We start from the raw sequence: 27,206 nt of genomic DNA on the forward strand, positions 1-27,206 counted from the left end.
GCTTCATGAACCAAGAATGCAAAAGCTCAAATCTATGTTTATATCTTTGACCTGCTGAACTACAATCAGTATAAAATAGATCTCCCTCTCTATGGATGTGGATCCTTTAACAAGGGTGCTATTGCTGACTGTCTCAAAATGATATAGTCATCACAGTGGTCAGGAAACAGATGTCATTATGTAACAATATAACAGCAAACAATTAGTAGGACATGAAACCTTCAGCCCTTAGAAAGTTCAAAGTAGTCTTAAATGTCGGAGGATTTCTTCTGAGTAAGAGACTATCAAGAATATACTAAGTCTGTTCTTCACTTTCTGCTTTGGCTTCCTTTCCTAACAGACTATCGAATAGTGTTCCTGGACTCAGTCAATATCTTTAAGACAATATTGTCAGTCAAATTAGTCCAAAAGGTCATGTAATGGCAGATAACTAATATGTTGGCAAAACTTCCATTTCTCAAGCACAAAAGTAAGGATTGTCTCCTTAGACCATTAGGTTCTATCAGAGGATAAAGATGAGATTACGGAGCAAATCCTACAGGTTGTAAAAGTCACCATCATTCTCATTTTCTCTTACCTCAAAACCAAAGAACATTTTTTCTCTTTGTCTTTAACATAAAAGTACCGCGGCATGACAATACATAAGTAAGATAAAATAAACCCTGCTAAAGGTCTATTCAGAAACAGAGTATAGGAATGAAAAGAGTGGATTAGACTGGAACAGTGTAATGTTAGCTATAAAGACCATAGTCACATATGCTTGGAACAGATCACATACCCTGTAAAGCAAGTCACTGAAATGTCTGTGACAAAACAAGCAGGTCACATTCTGCTGTTGACCATGAAGGGCAATCCCCATTTCGTAAATTCAATTAATTATGATACCAGAAAAATAAATGCTTGCAAAATGCACGTTAGATTACGTGATTAAAGGCTAATCATAAACACAATAGCCACGCATGATTCAGAGGAATAATTCCAGGCTGAGAAAACCCATTTAATTTAGCTGGTGCAAAAGGGATGCTTTGAATTGGCTCTTCCTAGGACTGTCCAAAGGGAATGGTTGGACCATGGTCCCTGGAGTGAAACCATGGAAGACTACAGAAACTCCCTCCCAGAAAGCCTTGCAGCCTGAAGGGGTTTTAAGGCTCATTATGGGATGAGAAGGAAAACCTGTTTTGGGATAGTATAAAATTTATAATGGGATGTTTTAAGAGGATTGTGGGAAGGTGTGAGAGTTATTATGGGATTTTTAGGGGAAAGAGCAAATGTGAGGAAAGGGAGGGATCAAGGTGGATGGAGGAGGAACAAGCATGTGAAAACAGAGGGAAGAAGGGATGAAAGGGGCCTAAGTACCATCAACTGGAGTTGGATTGCAAAGCTCTGGGGCTCGTATGTCCAGGTACCAGCACCTGAGGGACCAGGATATCTGAGGGCTGACTACTGGGTAGACCGAGTGTCTGAGGCCAGCTACTGGAGTCATTCCTACTTTGTCTATACGTACATATATATTCCATGTAGCAGACTTTGGACATCCTGATCAGCCGGAGGAGGAACAGGATCTGGTTGTCCTCTCTGTTCATGTTTGTGTGGGTGCCGTGTGTATTTATGCGTGTGCTGATAAGGCACTGCTTTGATCTCTGTGGCCAGCTGTGTGTGTGTGTGTGTGTGTGCGTGTGCGTGTCCAGAATACATTTTCAGTCTCGCTACTGGCTGGACTCGGGACGTTGAGCTACAGCAGCCTCACGTTCATCGGAGTAATGGATTCAGCAACCTCTAACATTTTAAAATAATAAAGTATTCCTAAGTCTTCACAACTTGAAGCAATGACTCACTAGCAGGATATTTTTCTAGCAGACATCCACATTCAGAATCTTATGCCCCATTTTATTTTAACTTCCTTTACTGTGCCCCTCCACCCACATAATATAGTTAGAGGAATCCCTTGGAAATCCTCTCAGCAATAATAGTAGGACACATCTTCTATTAGAACAAGTTAATTGTATCTTGCAAGATTGTCCTAAAAGGATACGAAGATTGGTATGTTGCAATATTTGAATGGAAATTTTGAAGAGAGGCTTAAGAGTTAGTGTTTCTACCATAAGAAAGCCATAGGTGCCTTGTTTTACCTGTGATTCATGAAGACTCGTAAGGAGCAAAGGTGTTTCAAAATGCAAAACACGAGAGAAGAGTAAATACCTTAATTTTTAATTTCCTTTTTTCTATAATAAGAAAGTGTTTTATCTATTGGTGGTTCTTATCAAACTGATGCAAATAATATGATATTTTATTTTGTTCATGTCCTAGAGTGTATTCTTTGTCTTCTTCAATACAGATTCCTACATAAAAACTGAAAAACTCTGATTTTTTATTTTTATTAAATCCCTAAAACTTAAGTAAAGAATGCAAAGTTTCACCTGAAGATGATGACATACTGACATGATGTCTTATGACACTTTCAGTAGACAAGTAAAAAAATCTCCAGTTATAGACACTAGACGGTTCTGTAATTTCTTACCAAATTATTTCTGATGCAGTTCTAGTTGGGTGAAAACTATGGTCTCATTTCTTAGGTTTTAGTTGAACTGTGTTTAGCCCAATATACAGGCAAAACAAGTATCCATTTATCCACAAAGTCTCCCTGAAACTTATGCTGGTTGACAGCAGCTCACTGAAAGGCTAGGAACTCCCCCAAAAGTGGTAACCTCAACACATATCCTAGAGAGAGTCCAGCAGCTTTCTCTGTCCAAAGATTCTCAAAGGCAGGACATTCTTCAGGCAATGCAAAAGCTGTGATTTTCTTGCTAGAGCTTCATGATGCACTTATATATTAAAGATCAAAATCTCCCATCACATACTTGAAAATCAATTAACAAACATCACCAGTGAAGAGAGTGCAAGCATGTCTTAATCCATTTATGCCTCAGAATAAGGAGTTTAGGATAGGATGATTGCCTGATTTAATATACTCTTTTAGACAGACTGAAATTCTCAAAGTTTACAGTGCTGAAGCTGTTTAATACAGGAGTGACCCCAACCTCTAAAACTCTGAAAACATAAACAAATTAGTATACATTTTAGCATGAATTTGAAACAACTTCTTGAAAAAATTCAGATCTAATATCTTGAAAGTTATTAGGAAATAAATTCCCCCAACCCCCCTAAGTTAATGCAACATTATTATTATCAAAATATTGAGCTGAAAAGACAGGAAATTCTCAGTCATGCCCAACTTTCACTTGTTCTCATATATAAAGTCAACATCATATCCAATAAAGTACTCAATACGTGTTTGAGGCTGGAGCTCATGATGGTTGCTGTGGGATCCATCATTCTGTTTTTCCTGACTTTGGTGCTCTCCCATGCTTTTAAGGTGACACACAGTTTATTTATCCACAGTTTATTTGTAGGGAAAAAAAAAAAAAAGCAAAGATTATCCCAGAATTAACTACAATTTTCTACTCTCTAGTTTTCAGACTAGACTTCTAATCAGATGCATGGGTTAAAAAAAAACAAAAAACCCTACATATTAATGTTTATCTTCATGTACTCTGAACCATGAGATAAACCTGTCTATCAGGAGGGCTTCTCCGAGATTTTCTTTGAAAGAAGGGGAATGTCCATTAGGTAGTGCTGGCTGCCCGAACACATGAACATCTTTTCCAGTGCCAGACACCAGCTTTTACACAGGGCCTCCACTGTCAGCAGTGTCTAACACTGCGTCATGCCATAGCCCAGGTGAGCAGGAAGTCCAGAGGCAACCTCCTTCTGCATATGCCTACTACTACAGCAACATGCATCAAAGAGAGACCAAGAACTGTGGCATACAGCTGTGTAGGTGCGTCCAAGTGTATTTCCCGCTATTAACTGCTTTTGATCAGTCACGTTGATGTGAACAGACTGAGATGATTTAAAATATTGCTCTCCCCAAAGAAAAGCAAAGGCAGGCCTCACCAGAGGTGTGCAAGCATAGCATTAGTGTCATTCTCATAAGGTATTGGTAAAGACTTGTCCACCATCAGGATTTCAGGGTGTCTGTTGGTCAAGAGTAGTGTGCAACCAAGACCATTCAAAGTATGAGGGAGCAGAAGCAGAGTTTCAAGGGCTGGGAAATCAGGGGGAGACTCAAGGCCTGGAGAAATGAGATTACCCTACATGTTTTGCTTCCATCTTAAGATATGATAATTTGAGCAGGATCTGTATCCTGATACTCTGGAGGAGTCATACATGTCACTGTCTGAATTTGGGTCTAGATAGATGTAGAAAATTTAAATGAGTATAGTGGGAGAAAAATCCAGCTGGATATTCCTTTCCTGACAAAGTCAGGGTAGTTGCTTCCCTCTACATATCCAAATATTCCTCTTGCTGATTGATGAAATAACAAAGAGTTGTGTTTGGGTTCGCAATTGTGAAGGAATATGATGAAAATAAACAAATAAATAAATAAATTATATATATATATATATATACATGTGTGCATGTGTGATTTAATGATTTCATAGAGAGAAAAAAATGATGAACTTTATTATTTGAAAAAAATATACAACATTGACATTTCTTATATTGTGGGTAAAAGTAACACTAGATTTTAAACACTGCTTTCTTTTATTGCTCCTTACATATTTGTAAAGAGTAATGATTATTATTGGAATGAATTGACATGATCTTTCCATATTTGTAAATGCAAGCTCTCCCACTGACTTTGGCACAAGTTTTTTGTACAGAAAGGATGATGAGTTGGACCCACAACAAATTGGTTTTATTTAAACTATGATTTCATTATTGCAGCTCATGTTTGTCATCTTCTAGGGAGCAGTTTGTTCCTTAATCCTTTGCAATACTATATACTTATGGTATGTCTACTCTGTGGCTTAGATGTGTATTGAAACACGTCAAACCAAACTACCTCTAATTGACTTCAGCATGCACCTAGGACATGGAATATTGTCCCCTTAGACCTGCAGTATTTGTTCAGCCACACAGTCCTTTCAGCATTTTGTGCTGCTGCGGGTTCATGGCTATTGGCACCTTGGGCACCTGGCTTATGCCAGTCCCAAGATGCCAACACACTGCAGGGTAGGCAGCCCAAAGGAAAGTATGGGGAGCTGGCTCATCCCAGTGGTTATACCAGTAGACATCACCTAGATGAAGCCACTGAGGAGTGAGAGAAAGGCCTGGGCTGAAGCAAAAAGGTATCAATTGTCTCTCCATATATTGGTACTTTTGCCAGGTGATGTAGCTTGTGCAAGAGGATGTCTAATATAGCTTACAGTGCAAAGACTGTGTTGGAAAGCTGCTCACCACCTCTAAGGAAAGCTATAGATGTTTCAGACTGTAAGATATGCTTTAATTGAGGAATCATCATATATCACATCATGCTACCTGATAATCTGTTGCCAATTTAACAAAAAACATGGCAAGTTGGCTTACATTGAACCATCTACTTAAGACTGTTATGCTTAAAGTTAGGGCTATGATTAAGTGCTTTGATGGCTCAGAGCCTAACCAGAGAACATAGATAAATGACAAGAAGTGTTAAATTCAAAACAATCATCTCATTAATCTTTTTTTTGGTTGTTGTTGTTTTAATTTATTAACAGATAAGAGATTCTCAAGATTTTATGATACAAAGTTATACAGTAGAAAGTCAAAGGTGTATTTTCCAGATCATGCATCATCTTTACATGGATTTTCATTAGCTTCTTATTGTTGAATTATCCATTACCTACTATGTCAACATGCATTAAGAGCTACTATCAAAAAGCTTTTTATTTATTTAACTTCAGCTTGAGAGGTGGAGAGACCTGCTTTATTGAAGACTTTCTTACTAAGAATGCTAAAGAACATTTTTAAAAGTTACACCTGCTTCAGGCAAAAATATCTGTTCAGGGCCTGATACAGAGGGAATTTTTTTTTGCTTTGGTGCACTTATACAAAGTAGTAGTGCTTTTGGTCAACATTGATCTGTATATTGACACTGTGTTTTTCCTTTTTTCCACATTCCTGAGTATAATACCAGAGATGCCCTTCTTTCTTTCTTTTCTTTTTCTTTTTCTTTTTTTTTTTTAGGATGACATTAAATATTGTCAAAAAATGTGAAAGAACTAAAGACAATAGGCCAGGTGGATGCCAAATAGATGAAAACAGATTAGAATATGCAGAATATCACAGAGCACAAGGACAATCACTATGTCCAATTCATATCATCCTTTCTTCTCTGGTTAGTTATGAAAGATTTTGCTTGGAATATCTTCTTGAAGAACACTTGTGAGAAGATAGGAAATAAGCAGAGTAGCTTTGGTCTCTTTTAGTCAAGTAAATAGCTATAGACTTATACTATCCTCAATGGGCAAAAGATATACTAAAGACATACAGCTTCCATTTGTGATTTTTTCCTACCTTCCACCTTCAAAGTTCCTTTTGATTGTTTGGGAGATTTGGGAAGGATTTTCTGAAGTAGGAGGAAAGAAAAATCTTGTGTGAGGATGGGTTAATTTGATTATTTACTTGGTTTCCCTGCTATTTTTAGGGTATTTAGAACCTCAGCCTTTTAAAGCAACACATAAAAGATACACAACATCTCACTGGTCTGCATCCTGAGATTTGTTTAAATTCTTCACGTTCAGTTTCCATGATTTCAGATTCCCAATCTGTAACGAGTCATATCCACTTGATGCAATGATAAAAATAAATCTATGCCCTTTTTAGCTCATGTTAGCTTGGCAAAATGAACAGAAGAATGGGATGAATTGAGGTCTGCCTTATATGCCATCAGGAAAACCACTCTGCTTTGCTTAGTACATAGTTTTAATTAAGAGTAATGGTACATTGATACATTTTGTACAGTGGGACAAATATATTGATTTTGTATACAGACCAAGTGAAGAAAAGAGTTCTTTTGCTCATAAGAATACCAAAGCCATTAAGTCATAATAAACTCAAGAAAATAATTTGGGATCTCAGAGCTGTTTTAAGTGTAACTACATTATCCTTTTCTGAGATATCCTTTTGGGCCCTTAAACACAGGACTACTGTTAGAACAATACTACTATTTACTAGTTGCACAAAGTTATTGTTTGAATTAATTAAATAATTGTGCTCAGTCCTGGAATTTGTACTGGGCTACACAGCAAAAATAATGATCCAAAGAGGACTGACTAAGAAGGGAAAGAATTAGCTTAACTGTATTTAACGAAAAAGCTACATTTGATTCAAAACCTACACTCAGGTATTCTTGTCCCAGGACAACCAAGCAGTGAAACATGGTCTTGCTTTCAGGCATGAGAGAATTCCCTTTGAAGTCAGGGGGACTGCACTGTTTGTTTTAAGTTATACAGTATTTAAGTGCTTTTCTGGAATGCTGCTGTCCTAGAGGATAGGCCTGTCATCCCTGAAGTTCCTCCATAAAGCAACTGTATTTCAGTGCACATTTTCCTCTAGAGTCAGCTTTAATAGCCATGCCCATTAGGAAATACTGGCATCTGACAGCTATAACCTACTGCAAGATCACATGTTTCAGGATGATGACCTACTTCAGTGAAAGGTCAATATACAGAAGGGTTAGTACATCTTTATTATACACAAATTAGTGTGTACATGTTGTTTAAAAATCTTCAGACATGTATGCTTATCATTGCAATCTTATTTTACTTCCAGTGTATACTGAGTTCATTTACGAGTTGTGCTTAAATTCAGCTGAAGTAAATGGAACCACATATACCCTCAAAGTAAACTTCATACTTAAGATACCTTGCTGAAATTGCAACAGATTCTTAAAGAAATTTTTACTAGCTTGTAAAAAAACTTTTCATCTGTGTGCTCATGGATACCTATATAACTCATATCTGCTGAAAATCTCCACCAAAACCTTTGTTTGTACTTTTCACCATTGACTAAATTTTGGCAAGACTAAAAGAAAAAAAAAAAAAGTCCATTTATACATGGCAATCCTTGAGAGAAACTTAATCTATCAACAGTGGCATGTGGATTGCACTGTACACCATCACGCCTGCTCTGAAGCAGTTCTCTCCTTTCTTCAGGACAACTTCTTTATGAGCATCTGAGTACTGAACAGAACACATAAACCAATTGGCAGATGTTCTTAGTAAATCATTGAGAGGATCACATTAAAAATTAGCCACCTGTGTATTTATTTGTTCCTTTCTAAGTACCAACACATTATTCAGAACACTGAAATGTCTGCTTGAATTTTTCAGTTTATTCTTGTTCATGGGTCTTTCTGTTCTAGTTTCCCAGGAATCAAAAAAAGAAGATAATCCTTTAAATATCATTGTTACTTTGAAGAAAATAGCATCATCTCTGGCTGCAACAACATAATTCATGGCCAGAAAATACTTTAAAAGAAAGAAGGTGTTCAAGTTTCATCAGTTTTAGTGCTCATCTGTTTCTTCAAAATAACAGATGTTACTTGTCAAACATTCAATGTGAAGGTCCAAAGTAGTCCTAATATATTCCTTCTCTCTGGAGCCAGGCAGAAAATAGTGCTACCTGAAAATTTTAGTAAGTTCAGTTTTCTTTTAAAAAGTAGTTCATTCATAATAGTAAGACAAAATCTGCTTTTCTTATTTGTGCTAAACTTCAGTGCAAGAATTATATGATCACCTCTTACTTTTGGTTTACAATAGTGATTCCTGAAATTCAGTAATAGTCATATTCTAATATCTGTTATATTTTTTGTCTTTTTGGTTCTTGTCACCATGGCAGAATTAAGCTATCTGAAAGCCATATGGCTTTTTTGTCCTCACCCGAGTTCAGGAAAGGTTTATGAGATAGTTAGAAACTACTGAATTAACAATTTCTGAATACATATGCATTTGGAGATCAAAGAAATGATCATAGCTCTGGCACTTATCTGAAATTTGGGATTAGGTACTATAAACGGTGGTAGTTCTTAAAGTCCTTAAAATTTAGACCAGCTCCATCTGCAACTAATCAACTGCCTCCCAATTGTGCATGTGAGACCAGGGATCAAATAATAGCCTGAAGATCACCTGGTGCTCATAAATGCTTGGTTGAGGGGGAGTGGTGTGTAGTCAGGCTCTGGCAGGAGACTTTGGGTTGATGGAAAGAACATGATTGATATCTTGAGCTTCTGTTAAATTATTTTCTTCTGAAAAGAGTCAGACTTAGTGTCTGAGGAAAAAGGACTAAAATTTTTTACCAGAAGAGACTTCATCTGAGTATAGTTTGATTAAAGCATTTACATTTAGTGTTCTTGGTTTTGTTTTTGTTTTTGGGGGGAGTTTGATTTTTTCATAAACAGATTCCAGAATCACTTTTTATATCTACAGATAAAACAGTCAGTATATCAATAGCTTTTTAATATATTTAGTTTCCTGCCTAATTCTTGCACTGAAGTTTAGCCCAAATTAAGTATCTCCCTCTCTCTCCTTCTCTTCCCCCCACCTCCAACACCCTGTAAAAGCTGCTTAGGGATGTAGGTGAAGTTAGGTAATATAAATAACATACCTGAGTGCATTTTGCCTTACAATGAAGGATTTCAGTCTTAGCTTTGCAGTCAGTAGGTGCTTTAAACACTAAGTATAAGAGGGCAATCATACCTTGTCAAACATTTGATCTCTGCTTTCCCCTTTCAGAAAAAGAAAGTTTTGACAGGTTTCACGGCTTTAAATTCTGAGCTGAGATGGGTACCCTATAAACCTTCACTGACTGTTCATGCCTACCTTGAGTACAAAAGTATCCAGGGAGTGGGATACCTAAAACTTTGGCTGAAATGTCACTATTATCATGTTACATGACTATTTTAATGATCCTATATGAACTGATAGCTCTGCTCCACTGCTAAGGTCAGAAGATAACGCCTAGACAGTGCATATTGACATAAAAAGGAAACCTGAGCGGAGAGATGAAACAAAATGCATCTCTCAAAATCAGCTTACTCCACTAGCACCGAGGAAAGTTGTACCAGAGTGCTATAAACAATGAGATGGAGATGGTGAGCTTCAGATGTAAAATAAACCAATTAAACCACACTGATATCAGATGAAGTCACACACAATGACCTAGTCAGACCAACAGCATTAGCAAGTAAAAGCAGAAACTCCATCAAAACCAGATGCTACATCGGAGTTTAACTATCATAAGCACAATACATTTGGAAGTACTGTGAACAAGGTGCTGTGAACTCATCTTCTATTTTGAATATAAGGAAAATGCCCTGAAGGAATCATACAGCTCAAACCCTAGCCTTAAAAAAGATGAAGAGTGCTATATAAACAGAGAAAAAAAGAAAAAAAAATCCAAAACTGTTGCTATGTTGCTAGTCTTTGGAGAAAGATCATGCACACATGGAAATCAATGTCAGTTCTGCTTTTGTACTTTTCCTCCTATGTTGTAACTCTCATAGTTGCTGGCTGAGAAACAGATGATAACAGAGCCAAGTCTTAATAAACTCTGAGTGGGGTACTCCAGCTGAGCAGAGCATATTTTGAGTAGAGTGATCAGTAATTGTTCATTGCAGGAATTCTAGACTCTTATTAATCGTACAGTATTGCTAGGGAGTGCTTCAAGGCACTTGGTATGTGGGGCATGGAGGCTACGAGAGCTTCGGGAGACACAGTGGCTGAGGGGACGCATCGCTGAGGCATTACTTATTTTACCTCCTCAACAAGAGAGGAAGAGGAGGGAAAGCAGTTTCACAGTATCAATATAGGTATCACATAAGCACGGCTTTATTATGCTACATGCTGCTGAAACAGCACAAAACGGACTCTAAAGAGTTGTGGTCCAAGTGAAAAACAAGAAGTGCATGGGATCAAAAAGAAAGCATGAGGAAACATGTTTTTATTCAGAGTAGTAGGCAGGAATCTCACCAGAACTAGTGTCTTAATAGCATGTTCACTTTGCTTACTATCTGATAGAAGCACTGAAATTTCCAACAAGGGAAAGAAGGCTTACTACACTGAAATTAAATTCTATGTAAAAAAAAAAAAGAAAAAAAGATCTCTACCCCAACTAGTTTATATCTAGGAAACAGTGAAAACAGTGAGTTAATCTTTCATTTATTTTCTTCTGTCTTTGACTTTAATTTATTGATCCTTAGAATTTGTGTGCCATTATACATTTTTTTAGGTAAAGAATAGTTGCATTCAGTGATAACATTGTCACTTCCAAACGCTGCACAGGTGTTAAGATCTATGACGTTACACAGTCACGAAATCCTTGACAAAGAATGTTTCACTTCTTTTAACTAGTCTTTTGAGCCTTCGGAGCACAGCTGGATGATGTAGCAAGGTTCTCTTTGCCATAATAATGCAGCAAGTCTTCATAGAAACCATTTCCAGGTAAATCAAGGAAGAGAAGGTGATTGGGAACAGTCGGTACAGACTTGTCAAGGACAAATAATGCCTGACCAGCCCAATTGTCTTTTATGACGGGACAACTGGCTTTGTGGATGAGGGAAGAAAAGTGCATATTGTTTATTTTGACCGTATATCTACCCTTGTTCTCTTACAAAGACTTTTGACACAGAATCACCTACAGTATCCTCATAGTCAAATTGAGGATATGTGGACTGGAGATATGGACTGGATGGCTGGACCATCAGGCTTGAAGGGCAGTGGTTAAAAGAGTGAGTCTGAGTCTGGCGTTTCAGCCAGTTTTCAGTCCACCTCACTGACCCTGTTTACAGGTAACCAGTCTTTTTTATCCCCTTATCCTTCTGTTTTCCCACATTTGTTTCTCCCCAAATCACCTGCATCTATCCCTTTCTCTGTCTTTGGTTCCTCCCCTAAGTTTCTCATAAGAAGTTCTGTGCAGTCCCAAAGTGCTCTTCCCCTGCATCCTGTATGTGTCCCATACCCCTAGGCAGTAACTTCCTCAATTTGAAAGGTGCTCTGGAGAGCCGCTCCCATTGCCTCATCTTGCTGGGTTTCACACCTGGACACCAGGGCATCAGGTTCTCCTGGGATAGTCCTGGGAGGAGCCTGGGCAGGGTGTCCCTTCTCTGAGAAGGTAATTCAGGTTTCCTCTCCTGCCTTTTTCTCTCTGTGCTCCTCTGTGCTTGTGGAGATGAGCTTCTGATGGAGCTCCTGGAAGTGGCCAGGGCAGGCACTCCCCCACCTGTGTCCCTCTTTGTTCCTTTGTGCTTGTGAGAACGAGTGGGGCTGAAGATTAAAATAGATGAAGAACTGCAGAGTCTTTGGCTCATATTTGAGGAGCTAAATCCCCCTCTTCTCCATAAAGTTTTTCATGTGTATGGGCTTTTGTAAGATAGATTTGCAAAGCTTGTAGGAGAGGAAGCCTCTCTTTCCCTGCCCGATTAGACTGCAGAACGGCAACTGAAGCACTTGGTCATCTCCACCCAAACTGGTTACCCCTAAAGGGGGTATATAATAATTCTTATTATTTCATATGTTATGATGAAATTTTATATCTGTTTTGGCCTACTGTCCATAAACAGATGAGCGGTGACTAGCTACAATATAGACATCTACATTTATTCGTTGAATCCCACCATTTTTTCTTGAATTCACTACAATTATAAGTTGAGGTTGATGCATTATATGTCAGTCATAATCCAGTTTGAACAATGACATTCTTCCCACTAAAACTTCCATATGAGTTGTGCAAGGACATCTGAGGGCATATCTTGGTCCTGAAATGGTTGCTATGCTACCATTTTGCATTAGTATCTTCTGCTTATAAATAAACACTGATTCCCCCCCTCCCCTTAAATCAAGAACAACTTAAATTCATTACATTTTTGCCAACTGTTTATTTAAGCTGATCTTGTGGCAGCTTCAATTAAAAAAAAAAAAAGTTCTACTATTTTTAAAAATATATGTTTTTCCATATTGCATTTTCTCTCAGAATAGATTCTTCAAAGCAGTTATATCAAATATACATATGTATATGGTCATAAGCAAATAGTCTTCTGCTGTACTAGAGTTGGTTCATCACATTAATGCTCAACTTTCTATTCTATAGGGTGCACAATTTAATGACACTCCTCTTTAATTTAAAAGGTCTTCTAGAATGAGTAAATAGATTTTAAAAAAGATTTCTATTAATAAATTAATATATTTTCAAAAAGATTTTTTAAATTAATTTAAAAAGTCTTATGTCTTTTTCTTCTATTTTTAAGGAAAGGCTAGTTCAGCAATTTAAATGCTAATGTAGATAGTAAGGAAAGTCTGCTATACATGTAGCTGCAACTCCTGTAAGGCAGCAGAGATCTTATGAGGGAATATACTTTTTAAAAGTGTTTGAAGCAATTTAAATATGATCCATGAATGACTTCTAAGTGGATTAGCCCCTAGCCTTTAGCTTTTTTGACATTAGTCACATCTCCTCTTGACATCTATAATGTAATATTCTCCTATTCAATCGCTTTAAAAATGTCCATTTTGACTTCTGATTGACCTCTGATGAGAACTGATGTCTCTAAAAGGGTTTCACAGCTGTAGATTCATTCATCTGTCTGTAAGAGACTAATGACAGATGGAAACTATTTTAATAAAGTAGAAAAAATAAAGCAGAAAATGTTTCCTGAGAAATGAAAAATAATTAAATAAATGTCACCGGGTTTGTTACCTTCTTTTAAATATGCAGAAATATTTTGTTCCAAGCTACCACAAGAAATAATTCCTAAGCACTCTTTCTATCTCCTAAAGAAAACATTGTAACAGAAAAACCAAAAGATTTAAAGGAGGAACACCTTTGAAGTGAGAGCCATGTTAAAAATGAGATATATGTTAGTTCTCACAAAAAGCTATTAGAAATGATGTGATATTACTCTCTGCAACCATAGTAAGCAGAGGATTTAGAAGAATACCTTAGAAATCTTAAAGACATAACTGGCAAATGGTAGATCTGGAACCTGGAGTGGCCAATTATAAAAACTTTTAATTAAAGAGATCAAGATTTTGCATAACATTCCTCGTGAAGCCTACAGGAAAGATTCTGGATACAGAAATATAAAAGAAATCAGCACCTGGATCCACAGCAGTTGTTTTGTAATGATGAACAAGGCTTAAATTATTTGACCCTAAGTTGTTTCTTAAGACAATTTTTCTCCCTTTCATGTAACAGAAAATATTAATTACCTTATTTAATGGCTTATATATGGCATATATATTTTTATCCTGTTAGTGTTTGCTCCCCCAAAGTTGGTAGCATACATCTCAATTTAGCTATGTTAAAATACAAAGATCACTGCAAAACTGCTTATAGAAATATCTTATTAAGAAGACAAATACAAAAAAAACCCCAAAACAAACAAAAAAAACCCAACATAGATACATGTATAGCTGAAGGCTGGGCTTATTCTCACTGATTTTGAAACCAAAACACCATTGGCATGTGTCATTAGGACCAAAACCCAGCTGGAAAAACAATTTTTGTATGACAAGAACACAGGCTTGTCCTCCTCAAAGAACCCAGGTTGTAACCAAGGGTGCATTTTCTGAAGTCAAAGATTTTAAAAGTATTTAGGTGTCTTTGCATTTGCGTATCAAATCCAATATCATCAGTTGGGCTGGAAATCCAACATTTAGAAAACTGCAGGAAAGAAATCCAAGAATTTCTGAAACTGAGTATACAAAACTCAATTTGCTCTAAAATGTAGCACTAACTATTAGTATAGACTAAGCACAGACAATACTCAGTGGATCTCTAATTATCAGGAATGTTGAGATAATGACCTAATTTATAATGTTTAACCATGTTAATTTTGAAAGAAAATTACATCTGAGAAGAAAGCTATTATTATTTTCCTCTGGAACATAGTGAGAAAATCAAACCCGAGAACATTTCTAATCCATCACTCCAACAGATCTCTTTCATCTCATGATGCGCAGATACTATGGTACACAAATACTATAGTGAAACCTGGATGGAGAATTTTTCAAATGAGTGTATATGGGCTGTGATTCTGATCTCCCATATACTTTTCTTGTATGGCAACCATCATGTTTAATCAGCATACCAAAGGGAGAATAGGCCCTTGGAATATGGTCTTCTATGCACACTATAAATTTCTTATGATCTTTGAGCAACCATCTTTCCAGTATGCTTAAATATTATATCTGTACATTTCAAAGAGTCAGAGCTTATGCCTTCTTCAACAATGATTTGTCTTTAGGGTAACAGAAACTATCAAGATCATGCAGGTGAACCTTTTTCTCCCGTGTGACTACTCTAAAGGTTTTCATTTGAAGGTTTTAAACCCTCCCTCTGCATTTTCTCTCCAGAAAAATCTTTTCACCTCTCTTACAAAGTACCAGCTTTTACAAAGTGAGCCATCAGAGCTAGCATGTCTAACATCGATATTTATTACCAGTCCTCAGATGGTATAAATCACAATAGCTCCCTTAATATAAAAGGGACTGTGTCAATTTATGCCAGCAAAGAATATGTGGTACATTGTAATGTTCCAGATAAATTTAAAGATCCTGTTAGAGGAAACATGATTATTTACCTCAAATCATATGATATACCGGAATTCTATTAAGACATTTTGATTTTGTATTAAAGACCTTCTGTCAAAACTATTATGCATGTTAAGAAGCTTGTCCCTTACTACATTAGATATTGCACTGCCATTTAAACCTTGGTCTGGCAAACACAACACTTTACCTCACTTAAAAAGGACCAGTGGATTGCAAAAACTAGCCTAAGCTGTAAAATGAATAATGAGGAAGAACATACCTTCCCCCACCCTTATATCTAAAAGAATTTTCTGTTTTAAATTTTTGGATCAAAAGAGAAGTAGTTATAATCAAAATCAGCTCTTTTTATTCACTGCAAGAACAGTAGAAAACAATTGAGCCTATAGTTTTGAAAATATTCTCCGGAAGTCTAAGACTGGGAACTAAAAAAGAAATGCTGTTTTCAAGAACTGTGAAACTGTGAGAACAACAAACAGATAAATACATTTCAGTCTGTGTTATATTGGAAAGACAGTATATTATATTACTGCAGTACAGTTTTTTAGCTCAGTGAATACACATAGTATTTTAAAAGGACAAAAGAACCCTTTTCAGCATAAGCTAAGATGAAACTTATATTTATTATGTCTGATGACTATCATATTTCATTAAGCAAAATTCCAAAACTGATTTCAATACTATGTTACAGTGTTTAGTTAATATGATGTAGAAACCACCAAGATGTTAATAAATGACTGACAGCAAACAAAAGACCAATAAATACAGAACAAAGAGGATCTGTCAGGACAATTACAGACCTTTTGTTAGTCATTCAAGTGTAAGTAAGAAACACAAAAAAGAAGAGTAGAAAAGACAGAGTAACTTTTTATGACTAGGTTCACAGAAAATCTGCTGTGTGTATTGGCTACACAGATCAAGATATATATAGTGAAGTTTTGATTAAATGACTGAAGTAGTAGGCTAATATCTACCCTCAAAAATGTTCAAATTATTTTAACAGCTTAAAGGCAATAGTCACTTTAACGGTAAGATGTGTAGGTCACCCAAGTGACCTAGCAGCCTATGTCCCAGGGACTCCTAAATGACAAAGGTCGTGCATACTATACAATCTGGAGAACTTGACGCTAGCTATCTCAGATTATGGTGATTTTACAGGTCTCATTTTTATTATGCCAAGATCAGTAAATTACCTTGTATGGGAAAAACATTGCTTCCCTGAATGATTCCAACTCTGGAGGATCCCTAGGGCTTCTTGTGGAGCGAAAATGCATGAAAGTGGATAGAGGGCTAGACCGAAGCAGACAATTGTCAAAGCTAGTCAATAGTCCATAACTCAGATACACTCTTGGCTGTGAGGACTGCCTTTAGATAGTTCTTCACTATATGTGGGATGAGGAATACTGCCCTCAGCTGATTGTTTGTTCTAAGGAGTCTCTCTGGGTCGATACTTCATTATCCAGGCTACATTCAATACGGAGGAAACCACTCCTGTGTCTTGATCTTTTGAGATCACGGAAAAGAATTTATATTTCCCTAGAGATGTTTGATTTCCCTTCCTCACTGCACACATTTACATGCCAAAGATGAATTAATGTTGCTTTTACTACTGAACTCCTTATATTTAGGAATTTTGATATCTTAATTATTCACTGCAAGACGATTTCATTTTATGAACCTGGAAGTTAGGTAAAAATCTTTCTGACTCTATATTTCAAAAACTACACTTCTTGCCTGAATGTCTTTAGGTCTTTGTCTTGCTAATTGTCCATTGTCCTTACATCTGTGCGATCTTAAGGTTTGGGGATTTCTCTCATCTTCCTAATGACTGACAATTCTGTTGCTATTGCTGAACTGCTGCTGTTTCCCAAGGAAACAAGGCATGTGCTTTTGCATTAGCTACCTTCCTATTCATCTGTTTATCTATCTCCTCACGTCCTCTTCCTAATCACCTTTGAGTATTTAAAAAAAAAAAAAAAAACTCAGAGAAGGAGAAAGTTTCAAATATCATTAAAATCCTACATGTTTTTTGAAAATAGTCATTTGTGTACTGGATTTTTCCAGATTTGAATTAGCAGTTTCACAGGCGGAAAGACAGATCAAACTCAGGCAGAGAGGACTCATAGCTCAGACAGACAGAACTATATATTGTTTTCAGACAGATGGTTGGCCTATCTATATGGCCAATAAAGAGCCTGTGTACTTCGGGATTATCTGCAGCACATGTTACATCTTTCCCAATGACTGCCTATGTCCTGCCGTGGTTATTGCTTACAGGAAGGTTTAGGAACTAAAGAACACAAATCCATAAGAGATCAGCCTTCACTAGCCTCACAGGACATTGGAAGTCCTTATCTTTTGTCTTTAGTGTTTGCATTGAAAGATTACAAGATCAAATCAGAATAAGTTTGTATTGTTTTCCTTTACATAAATCAACCAGGCTTATCAAACAATGATCAAGACATAAAAGTGCCTGGATTCTAACTAGATGTCTTCTCCTTTACTTGATTCAAAGACAGATAAAGAAGAAAACTTACTTCTACGAAAGTATCAGCTAAGAATGTTGGTCACAGTCCCTATAAGAGAAAGTAGATACAAAGGACACCTATTTATAAAGATGCTGTTCATAATATGTGATATGTATAAATAAAGTGAGATGATTAGCTCAATAAGTCAGCAACACATTTGCTGAGATTGAACTTCCTAAACTATTGCAACTTCAATATGGCAAAATCTTTCCTATAGGAAACTTTGAATCACATTATCCTTTTACCTAATATAAAGATAATTGTCTTCAGAAACATTGTGCAGATGTTGAGATAATTATATTTTGAGGCTCAGCTTCTTTTATTGATCGTTAAGAGTTCCTGTAACTGCAGCATTTAGAAGCCATTGTAAGACAACTAAAGACACATGGAAGCTAGACTCATCTCAGTCAAGACAATTGAACGGAAAGGTGGCCGTCTGCTGCCTCCTCACCTAGCAAACCTGGAATATGTCAAGGTCTGCACAGCCATCTGTCCTTTATTCTCTTCATCAGACATTCCCTTTCATCACAAAAGGAGAAACACAGATTTCATATTACACTGAAGGAATCCCTGCCGTCCTCCTGAAGACACATTTATGTCCTTCTGTGCCTCACAGAGGGGAACAGGAGATGTAGTGTGGGTCAGGCTCAGGCTGACTCCATTACAGGAATCATTCCCCTGAGAATGCTTCCCGCGCCTGCCTGGGCAGTGGCCTGTGACAGGGACTCATATATACAGCCTGTAATGGCTGGTTACATTAAATCGGACATTTATTCCAAACAACTTTATGGAATCATTTGAAGAAAATAGTAATGCTCTATAAGCTGTTTAAACTGCTTTACTTAACTTTCCTGTCATTAAAATTGATCTCCTGTGGCTAAAAGAAAAAAAAAAAAGTGTAAGATCCCCCCCCTTTGGTTGGTTTTCAGCTCAACCACAGGTTTCCTGAGTCTGTGTAAATCACCTCTTTGTTCTGTGCCTTAGCACCCATCCCTAAAATGGGAGTTAATAGTGCTTCCCTACTTCACAGGCTGTTTTAAGGATACATTCATTAAAGTTTGCAGGGTGCCAGAGATGCCTAGGTGTACCTAAGGGAATTAATTATACACAGAGAGACCAAAATAGAGTCAGAACAGTAACTAGCTGAAAAATATAAGGCGTATTAGTTCGTTACTTATATTGTATGTTGTTTATACTAGCCTAATTATTGAACTTCCTTTCCTTTCCTACTGCTTGTTACAGAAATCACACCACTGTATTCCTTCCAGTTTCTTTCCAGACTGATTCTAAGCTGTAGAGGTACAAAGCACTGGCCCAAGAGCAACACATGAGCAGCAAAGGTGTAGTTTATGAAGAAGTATTTAATTCAAAATGGAGTTTCATTTAGGCTTTGGCTTACTACTGAAAGATGAAAGTGTGTTATGAAACAGGGAAATTTTGTCGTGAATCCTGTGTGGTCCACCACAGGATAAAATCCTGCTGCTGCTACAAAGCAAGACCCGGGTGAGGCACAGGGTAGCAAGTGCATCATTTGCATTCCTTTGCCAATAGACCTAACAAGCCTACGACCCAATACACAAGTGACATAGTGATTTTGATACTTACAGCCTTGTCCAAAGTTTAGGGATGAAAAGTCCTAGCTATTATATATTTTTGAGTCAATGTATAAAAGGCTGTGTTTTTACAGCTGAAGGTTCATGCTTAATTCTTATGGAAATTCAGGGCTAGGACTACTGCAGATAAAACTGATCCTGTTTCTGTAGAGAAGAATCAGAGCAGTGAAGCTAGTTACTTAGGTGGTTGGAGGAGAAAGAGGGAAGGTGAATTAGAAAAATCCTTGTTGCCTATCTCATGTGCAAAGGGCCTTCTGGCTGCAAGGTGCCGGGTCACTGACACAGGCAGGAGCTTGTAGTCGGCTGTTCGAGGGGGAGAAAAGAAGCATGGATTTCAGTAGCCAATAGAAGAAAAGATGAAGTGAAAATCAGTGATACAAACAGGAAATAATAGCTCTCTTCAGTTGTCTAACTCTGTCTGATGCTAAATTAATGTAAAAATATGGGGGTGGAAAAAGGAAGAAATGTAGTGGCAAAGTATCACGAAAACAAATCATAGCAATTACACAGTCCTTTATATTAATTTATTTCCACAAATAGCTAAGATTTTCTTTTTTAAGTAAAAGACATAAAACAACCACTTCTCCTGTAAAAAGTGAAAAGGCGCTGTGAAAAGCAACGCTAATTACTATGAACCCCTTAGTCAAAGACTATTTTTTTAATCCCCTGTCAGGTTTTGTTATCAGACATTTCAGTCTTTATAACCTGTTCATAAAGTTGCCCTTGCAGAGCAAGACCGAAGGAATCTTAACCAGATCTTGCCAATGAATTGTGGACAAATTGAAATGAGGATTACTGAAAGCCAAAGGAGTGACTGAAATGGGAATGCATTGCTCTGACCTCTGCACTTGTTTGTTTAACTCAAAACTTCAAAGCAACGACTAGCATGGGAGGATACAGCATAAAAGGCATGAAATACCAAAACCAATAAACAGCTATGAAATATACTGAGGAGTTTCTTCCTAAAGCAATCTCTCTACTTTAATTTTTGTATTTCCAAGATCTCGTCATGTTTTTAAGGGAGATTATGGCTTTTGTAAATTTGTCGAAGTGGGACAATCCATTTTCCAGTTTTTAGTGGGGCCATTTTTTGACATTTTTTTACCTTCAGCTGATTGAATCCAGCTCCAGTATCTGACCTTTAGTGAAAAATATTTGCTAAAAAAATTGATTAATATTATTAAAATGTGTCATTTCAAAGATGTTTTACCAGTATATTTTCTAGTCATTGAGAAACTTATTAAAATATGTAACAAATAGTGCATCAGATTAAAAGTCTATCTAGCCCAATATGCTGTTTCCAATACTGTCTGGAAGTGGACAGCTAAAAAGAGTATAAGAAGAGAGTGAAAATATAAGGATACAACCCCATAATAATCTCCCATCTTCTAACAATTTTGATTCTGGATCTTCCTGAGACAGAAATGGTGTACCTCATGGGTTTTTCTTCCATGAACTTATTAGCTTCCCTTGAATTCATGCTGAATTTACCATCAACAAGCCACGTCAAGGAGTTTCACAGCTTAGGTCCTTTTTGTTCTTTTCAAGGATCAACACCTCTGCTTCCCTGTTTGGTACTTCTGTTTTTCCAGTTTGTTTCATGCTCCTTGGTTTTCTAAGTGGAAAAGAATGTGAACAACCAGCCAGTATTCACCCTCTCCTTGCCACTCTGGGGCATAAATTTTAAACAGCTGTATTAAAATGCCAGCTTACTTCTGCCAAGGTATTTTGTAGAGCTGCTTCTCCATTTTTTTCATAATGTTATTTTTATGCACAGATCCTGCAAAGACTCAAATTTCCAGTCCAACCGCAGCATAACAATGTGTAAAAAAAGACCTCAAAGGGCAAGGAATGAAGACTAATAACTGATACAGATTATCTAGTAACACTGATATAGGTTATCGTGCCTACTCATACGTTTTTCTCTTAGAGTCAGAAGGAACTAAAAAGGATGACATTTTTTATCTTGGTGAAGAAATTGTCCTTTTTCACTGTTGAGTACTTTTTGAGATGGTCAGTAAGGCCCAGGGAGACGTTTCCTTGAGAATCTCTGGAGTTTTTGGATTCAATCCTGATGTGTGTTTACAGAAAAAAAATCTACTGACTAAATCCTATTTTTTTCTTGTTAAAGCCACTGAGTTTGGGGAAGAGAGGAAGCTCTACTGCATCATGGAACAGGACCATCTTCAGGTACAAACTGTGTCAACTCTCCTAAGGCAAGATGCAATGGAGCCAGTAAAGAAATGTTTGTGGCAAGACACCTGCTGTCTAGCACACAGTGTGTGCTGCAGCATGCACAAACAGCCAGCTGAAAGCTGAATTACAGGCATTTTAATCAGGAAACACTGGAAACTGGGTTCTCTTTTGTTTCCTTCTTCAATATTATAAAATGTTTCATCAATATTGTGTTCAGACAAGGACTGCACTTGCATGTGCTGGACAGAGCAGGATTTGGCTCACAATTAAAAAAAAAAAATGAGGAAAGCAAATCAATGCATGTATTTTTTCCAAATAACAATTTTCACATCTGTTCCTCTTTTACAATTTTCTGGTCAAAGTTTAACAGAAGTGGTACACTGCAATGCTAGGAACTTCAAATATTTTTTCCTCCAGCTGTAAATCTTTGCAGCCTCTCATTTCATACATTGTATGTCTACTTTTAAAAAGAGGTCATCTTATTTCTGCTTAACACTGGCAACTTTTTAACAGTTATAAAGGCTGGAGAGATGATTTATGGTCATGATCACTAACCAGTCGTTTGGACACAAGTCCTTTAATCTTTAAATGGACAAGCTGATGTAACTCTTAGCTTTAGTTTCAGCTTTGAAAACAAGTTTTGGATATTCATAAAAGATAACAAATAAAGTCTAAGATCTATAAAATATATTCAACATAGCTATTACATGATTATATAATAATATATATTTAGTTATATAGAAATTTAGAAATAATTTAGTTGTTAGAGATAAGCATTCATCATTAAAACTTTATAGATTTTTATATGCACATTGATATTGTAAGTGTGAATAGTTCTCCTTATGTTACTTCACTAAAAAATAGCATACTTCTTTTTAGTTATCTATGTTTTTAAATACTTATCAGCGTTATCTGTTCTTCTTTGGTTTTCTCCAATTCTGCATGTGTTGTTCACCGTTATATATGCAATAGAACTGAGACAGTACCACAGCTTCCGTTGTGGGAGTCAGACTATTCCCTATAGGTGATCTAATTCACTATGTGTTTAAGAGTCAGAAAAAGAAGCAGGGTCTTTGAGCAAGAGTGAAGGGAAAAAGTTGTATTGTGGACCATGTTGGGGAAAGATGTCAAGAGATTTGTCAAGCACTGGTTAAGGCTGAAAAGTGAGGACAAAGACCACAGTTTTGGAAGAAAATAAGCAAATATTTGAGAGAATGTGTGAGAAATGAAGGAGACACAGGCCCAGAATAAACCTGTTGATATTGGGTAACTTGAAAATAACCAACTTTTATGACTTAGACCTACAACTAAGCCATCATGATCTCAATAGAAAGCCTCTAAAATTGGTGGGAATCTTTCCACTTATTTTAATGAAATTTGCATCAGCCAGTGACAGAGAATCACACCATGTATGAGGCCATGATCTATTCATGTTGTAATGTAGTAGAAAATGTGCAGAATGAATAATTTCCCAACATTACACATTGCTATTTGCTTTAGTAGCAAATATTTTTGTATACCTTTATAGTGTAACAATTCCACTTATACTATCTGCCCCAAACTTTGCAATAAATGGCCTACTGTTATAGACAGAAAAACAACTGAATTAGAATCTTATTTCTGAAGGGCCTTGCATTTTTTTTCTGTATCATTTTAAGTCTGTCATTGCCTCTACAGCCTTCCCTAATGTTATTTATTTCAATCCAGGTGCTAATTATCATCATTGCCTTTAAGAATGACTAGTAATAACTGCATAATATAGCCCATTATTTAAAAGGGGGAGGGGAGGGAAAACTTTTTGAGTTCTCTTCGACAAAATTCCCAAGAGATCCAGTGGAATAAGACATCTGAGTAGAAACTGCAAGGTCAGGTCCAAATCAAAGTCATTGACTTGTCAGTCACCCACAAGTAAGAGGTTTCTTGCCATGTTTCAATCCCTAGTATCCTAAACCACCTTATAAATAACTTCTTAAAAAAGTTCTTCTGTTTAGAAGAGGACTTCCTGGAAAAACAGTGAAAGAGGGACATTAAAAAAAAAAAAAAAAGCCCTTACAGGACAATTATATAAAATATATAGAAAATTTTGCTTAGATCACTGAATGAGAAAATGAAATCACATACATCAAAACAAAAATGCAAAATGAATGAAACAGGATTCTTCATGTCTGCATTTCTGAAATGCTGAAAATATTCACCTTGGATTTTTGAAGCAATTTTATTCCTTCATAGGGCACTTTCTAAGACTGGAAGTATTTTACCCTACAACCCAGCTATACTCTTTAAATTCCCTAGTCTCTACAGATCCTTCTCACTAATTTAAGTTTTTAGAGGAAAAATTGTAAATAATTTAATTTTAATGAAGCCAGCTGACTACTTTTTTGAGAAATATGTCATTTTAAATGGCTAGGGAATTAGATCAGCTTTAAAACCTTTTCTGTAGCTGTTTTGCCTAATTATACAGAAAGGATAAGATTATCTTGAGATGTCTAGGAAAGAGCTGAATTTCCAAGAAAGCTCTATAGGTGACATAGAATTTACAGAAACTTGAATAGCTTAAATGTTAGTAGTTGTCATTAAAAGCTGCGGGCCTTTCGAAGGGGGATATGTACTGGACCTAAATGCACATGCATCCTGGAAGAACATCTGCTACCAATTCTGCATGCTCGTTTCCCATACCCTTAAGCAGCAGATATTTGAGTGCTCACCATATGCCTGTACCTTTCATATTTGACAGCGTACATCTAATGCCAAGTCCACAATGCCAAGTCCTCAATGCCAAGTTTATACAATTTGTCACAGCCTTCAGAGAAGCTTCTGTAGATGCTTCTGCTAATTGTAGGCGTTCAGCCCTCTCTGCCCGCTAGTGCCATACTCCCTTTTTGCCATTGGAAAAAACCACTCTGTTGCTCAGTCCCACCAGCAGCAAAACCCCTTTAAAAGGTATGTACACTTCAGCTTGTGGCTGCTGTTGGTTCAGCTGAGCTTCTACCCCACATCATGAAGGTAATGAAGCAAGGTTTACAGGGGATTCTGGAGAGAATAATAAAGTGTTAGAAGGGGATGTTTTCTCAAATGGCTTCAGCCAGGTTGGAGACCAGATGTTTATTTGTTGTGCAAACGTTAAAAACGTTTGCTCGCTGCACCACGTTCATGTGTGTTTGCATAACTAATAAATACGTGATTGCATTCTGCTTGTTCCATTCTATATAGAGACAGACACAAGGAGTTCTCTTATATGGTATTACGAGTCACATCATTTAGGTTATACTGGTAATAGTTAATAAATTTGAAAGAAATAAAAGGACTTCAGTGACTCTTTTCTTCATTTTGAGGGTAAATTTAGCTGCATGAATTACATGTCTCCTTCCAGTTATTAACAGCTAAGAGATTGAAAATCAAATTAATTGTTCTGTAAAATTCTCATTTACTGTACAAGAGGTTATTTTTTCCCCAAAATGAAATTTATTCTATAGCAAATAGCTTCCTACTTCAGGTTCAGTCAAAAGCATTTCTTCAAATGTAGTGTAAAAGTGGTTGAGGGTCAGAATGTGGGAGTAAAGGAAGTGATCAGCATTCCCCAAACATTTTCAGTCACAATTTAGGCTCATAAGCCACCTTTCTCCATCTTCCAACAAGTTGTATTAATTGTTGTTACAAATTGCTGACATTCAAAGATGGAAGTTTATCAAAACCTTATAGACTGGACACTGATTAAATTATTCAAAATATTATTTTCCTGTCATACTATTCAAACATTCACAGAATGTGAGATCACGTTGCAAAAACTTCTAAAACTCAGTATAAATACTATCAAATAAAAATAATTTGTCAAAAATTTACTCCTGGGTTCTTGAGACTTGATGTGTTGCCCTTGCAAGTGTGCTGTCTAAACACACGTATTTAAATAACCCACTGTTGCTGACTAGAGATCTAAGAAGCAGCAGGCATGTCTTGCTAGTTTTTATCATAAGGTAATAACAGTCAATTGAACAGCTTTTATCCTGATTCAGGAGCTCAGCTGTACACATCATGTCCTTGGATTTATTGCTTGTCTAAAACACTTAAAAATATTAAAAACAAACAATAGATGCAACAAAGACTGCTTCTTACAAACTTGGTGTTTGTTGTCCTAATTATTTCTTGGGTGGGTAGGAAGGCACAAGTCCCATGCAGGGAAAAATGTTCTGAACCAAATGCTAGAAATCAGTGAAATAGGAAGTTTTGTTTTGTTTTTTCCCCATGGACATGGGCATACTGTGTCACCAGGACACTCTGAGGCATTTTGGCTAGAGGTGCCTCAGTGAGCTATTACTCCATGGTAAAATGTGGAGAAGAAGGTCCTCCATCTGACTGCTGTAGGAGACTTCAGCTACCTGTCGTCGCCATATCCCGCCTTCCGAATCTCAGCACACGAGCACTGTGAACACTGCAGGCAGGATTCGTTCCTCCAACTTTAGGTGCCCCAATTAGGCGCCTACCTGCCCTAGGTTCACCCATGGTGAGGGGGACGGAAGCCGGCACCTCAAGAAAGTAGGATTTCTACAAAGTAGACTGAATAAACTGCCAGAGTTCAATCTACATTGCTACGGAAGGGTTTGCATCTCTCTACTAGTTATGGAAACAACCTAGGGGAACCTGGCTCCTAATTCAAGTTTCTCAGATGGCTAAGCTTAACTGGAACAAATCACTATACCACTACTAAATTTGAGTGCAGTATAATCAATTTACGTGTACCCGGAAGCCATCTCATAGCGTCTTACTGCTATTCAAGTACACAGCTTACAACTACAAAACAGGGGGATGCAAGCAGCCCTCTGTACTTATCGGGCATTGCTGAACAGGCCACGTTAGCAATAAGGCAGTGGAACAAATGGCAAAGTGATTGGCTCAGGAGAAAAGCATTTTTGTCCAGTTCCTGGTTCAAGCATTCACTAACATTTGTGAGAGTCACATCGTCTCTTTGTGACTGTTTCTCCTCACATCATTTCCTGTCCTGCTTCTCTATAAGCTATAAAAAGCTATTAGCATAATTAATAAAGTAAATGGATACTTAATGGAATACTTCAAGCATTCCCAAACACCTAAAACTGGAGATGGATATGAAAATATATTTAAAAAATCTAGCTCAGAGTTTCCCAAAGAAAGGACTATTCAAATTGTTTGTCGTTACAACGATTAATTCAATCAGGACTGAGTTTCAGGTGGAGGTTGGAAAGAATGCTTTCACCATGCACATTTTTTCCATTTTAATTTTAACACTAGCAAAAGTGGAAACAGGCATAGTCTAGATATGATTATGAAAGAAAGAGCAGAAATGTGTAACCATGCAGGCTCTCCCACATCTCACAACCAGTTTTGCACGCACTGTTATCTGTGGTGATAATAGAAGGGCTACAAGGGCCTTAGTATCACTGTTAAAAATCTATCTCAACAGAAATAAA

Source organism: Apteryx mantelli, chromosome 1, assembly GCF_036417845.1.
Source record: "Apteryx mantelli isolate bAptMan1 chromosome 1, bAptMan1.hap1, whole genome shotgun sequence".
In the NCBI taxonomy this organism is placed as follows: domain Eukaryota; kingdom Metazoa; phylum Chordata; class Aves; order Apterygiformes; family Apterygidae; genus Apteryx; species Apteryx mantelli.